We start from the raw sequence: 4,133 nt of genomic DNA, 5'->3' as shown, positions 1-4,133 counted from the left end.
TGGACATTTCAAGGTCATTCATTTGAAGGTCAAGGTCACTGTGACCTTGAATGTAAAAATGTTAAAGTTGTTATAACTTTGGTATGCTTGGACCTAGAGTCTTGAAACTTGACATGAAGGTTGGCCAGAACTAGTAAGTAACCACTGGACATTTCAATGTCATTCATTTGAAGGTCAAGGTCACTGTGACCTTGAATGTAAAAATGTTAAAGTTCTTATTTCATGTTATAACTTTGGTATGCTTGTACCTAGAGTCTTCAAACTTGAAATAAAGATTGGCCAGTACTAGAAGATGACCACTGGTCATTTCAATGTCATTCATTTGAAGGTCAAGGTCACTGTGACCTTAAATGTTAAAATGTTAAAATTGTTATAACTTTGGTATGCTTGGACATAGAGTCTTCAAACTTGACATGAAGGTTTGCAAGCACACTTAGATGACCACTGGTCATTTCAAGGTCATTCATTCTAAGGTCAAGGTCACTGTGACCTTGAATGTAAAAATGTTAAAGTTCTTATAACTTTGGTAGGTAAAAATGTTAAAGTTCTTATTCCATGTTATAACTTTGGTATGCTTGTACCTAGAGTCTTCAAACTTGACATAAAGGTTGGCCAGTACTAGAAGATCACCACTGCTCATTTCAATGTCATTCATTTGAAGGTCAAGGTCACTGTGACCTTCAATGTTAAAATGTTAAAATTTTTATATGCATTCAAAACATAACACAAGGTTTGCTCATGCCTTGAAAAGTACTTACATTTCATTTTGACCTTTGAACAATATTTCAGTAATTTAAGTATTGCATTGACAAAAACACGAAAGGTACTTTCCTGTCATTTAAATCAAAAATCCGGCTTCAATGCGGTCATCTCCGACCGCGGAACTCTTGTATAGTTTATGTTGTTATTATTTCATGCAATTAATTACCATCTATCCAATAAAGTTTACAATACCATACCTACTGAGTAGTGAGATATTCACGTAATTTGTATACAGAAATAATGGGAATATTACTTTTTAACATTAATACATTTGGGTCGTGCTCTGTTAAAAGGGTGTTTCATGCATGTAAAATGTAGTCCCAGATTAGCCTGTGTAGTCCGCACATGCTAATCAGGGACGACACTTTTCGCCTTAACTGGATTTATGCTAAGAACAGACTTTCTTGAAAACACAAAATATGATAAATACGGATCATGGCATAAGTATAGATATTATGTGTGTATGTGTGAATAAATGACAGAACGGCGTTGAACAAATTGTATTAATTGGACCACATTGCATTGATTCGCATAATTTTGAATAGGTTAGAAGAAGTTGTTTATCTTTCAGTTGCATGTACACTGTGAAATAAAATCTACAGTACGCACGTAATATACTTTTACCCAGTAAAAACCTCAGAAACATGCACTGTGTCCATGTATTTCACAATAGTTTTATGTTCATGATGTACATTTAATAAAACTGGAATGTTAACTACATTTTATATAGTGATAAAAGTACGAAACTTTTATAATTCAGTCTGATTTGGGGAAAAGTTGTCGGCGTTTTTGAGGGTAAAATTAAAATAGACGATTTCTTTTAATAAAAACAACATATTCATAGTTGACGAGTGTCCATGCGAAACGAAATATCGCAACTGGATGCCACTTCATACCTTTACAGCATTGTAACAGTATTTATTCAGACATGGTTGTTATTTATTGTATGTGACTAACATTACTGTTATCTTCTTACTGCTAAGGGTACCCGTTTGACAGAATTGATACATACAAGATACAATTTGCTTTAACTAAATGTTAACGCAAAATAATGAAAAAAACTGCACTGCACTGCACTGCACTGCACTCGATTGATCCTTTCATGATTTCGTAAATCATGTATGACTCGAATACAAAGGATCGGTGTAAACTTAGACCAACTTGTGCGTGTCCCGTGATTACGAGTAAAGAATGGTATTTCAAAATTGAATGAGCTCGCTTTTAACCCACCGTTTTTGCTTAGGCAGAATACAGCGCAAAGCGAGATACGCTCCGATAAATACAATACAATTCTGAACGAGACGTTACGAAACAAAGGTCATCCACGCGCATTTCGCTCATTTAAATCCTAGTTTAACCGAGTTTAAGTTTAAAGAGACTTGTTTAGCATAAAGAAAAATAATTCAAAACCAAATGGCAGGGACTCAAAACGATGGAATGTAATGTATTCGAACAAGCAAAAACTAATCCTGAAAAATAAAAATGTTAAAATTCGTTTATTCGTTAAATTCGTTAATCATCGACCGAAATCGAAACAAAACAAAAACGTGCTTAACGCTTTCCATCGATTTTAGCAAAAACTTATCACGTGCCATACCCTGTTTCACATGTAATATACTAGTAATCATTACGAATATTGTTATCTTACACATGTGAAATATACTTTCATTGGTTTAGTTTTCATTTGATTGACCAATCGCATTTTGTTATTTTGCTGAAATGACTTTGCAACATCAAATGACGTCATGGAATGTAAACAGCATTCGGGATTTATCATTATGTTTGCGTAAATATTTATTTAATTTTGCTCATTTAAAAGCATGTGATAGAAAAGATCTGACACTCGTTGTCATTTCATTCCATATTTTATTAAACTCGTCCAGGGAAATTCCTGAACTCGTTTAATAAAATATGGTATGATATGGCAACTCGTGCCAAATCATCCATTTACTACATAGCGTTTAAATAATAATAAATTTAACAGGTCTGTAGGGTTTAATGGAAGCACTCAGACCGAGATTCGTGACTCTATATATAATTTTAATATAATATATAATTTTCGGTAAAAATCATCGGACTGACTTAATTTAAACCTTTCTTCGGTTTTGGAAGAAACGTGTTAAAAAAACTGCCTATAAATGCGAAAATAAAATAGTAATGTTATTATACCACAAAGTTTCCAACCAACGGGTCTGTTCGTTTTATGAGAATATGATTCATGTACAGTGATTCAAATAAATATAAACATATATTGGGGTACATGCAATGATGTCTGTATACAGAGTTTTCCATATATTATCGTTTTACTTTTGTTAATTGAATTATCAACAAGTAAAAACTGGCACAGGTAAAAAATTTACTCTTCACGAGTAACATTATTTTGAATCCGTATTACTTGTTTCATCCGTCAAATGTTCCTTACTGACAGCATGAAAACAATCTTTATGTATTCAGGTAAATCACTGATAGATGACCAATAACGGAACACTCACAATTGTGCAAACAAATTTAAGTTTAAAACATGCTTCTTCGAGTTTAATTCGACAATGAAGAGAAATATTATCGAAAAAGTTTTAAATGCATAACATCAATATAGAACAACATGTAGGTCCTAGAGGTGTTAAGTTTGTACTTCATTGCAAAAAGATTCTTTTAAACAAATTCTTGGGAAACGTAAAAGTCGAAATAACAGCCGGTGAAACCTATTACATTTATGTTGTGCACCGCTGTAACACCAGCGATAGACGATGTTTGTGATTAGCAAGCAGAGTTATTCCCAGCGATCCACTGATCAATAAGAGGCATATTCGTAAACTACTGGCTTTGTGAAAAACGATGAAAACTTGTAGTTATATTAAAACATTCCCATTTTGGTACAGTCTCACGACAACACTCGTGGATTATGCTTACGCCATGTCTGTTATTATTATTTAAAGTATGCAGGGTTTAGTGGAAGCATGTAATCATTTGCTTCTGGTCTACAGGGTTTAGTGGAAGCATGTAATCATTTGCTTCCGGTCTACAGGGTTTAGTGGAAGCATGTTATCATTTGCTTCCGGTCTGCAGGGTTAAGTGAAAGCATGTTAAAATTTTCTTCCAGTCTACAGGGTTTAGTGGAAGCATGTAATCATTTGCTTTCGGTCTGCATGGTTTAGTGGAAGCATGTAATTATGTTCTTCCGGTCTGCAGGGTTTACTGGAAGCATGTAATCATTTGCTTCCGGTCTGCACGGTTTAGTGGAAGCATGTAAGCATTTGCTTCCATCTGCAGAGTTTAGTAGAAGCATGTAATCATTTGCTTCTGGTCTGTAGAGTTTAGTGGAAGCATGTTATCATTTGCTTCCGGTCTGCAGAGTTTAGTGAAAGCATGTA

The sequence above is a fragment of the Dreissena polymorpha genome, chromosome 7, assembly GCF_020536995.1.
Source record: "Dreissena polymorpha isolate Duluth1 chromosome 7, UMN_Dpol_1.0, whole genome shotgun sequence".
NCBI classification, from domain to species: domain Eukaryota; kingdom Metazoa; phylum Mollusca; class Bivalvia; order Myida; family Dreissenidae; genus Dreissena; species Dreissena polymorpha.
The sequence above is the reverse complement of the archived record's forward strand: the minus strand, read 5'-3'. Positions refer to the sequence as shown.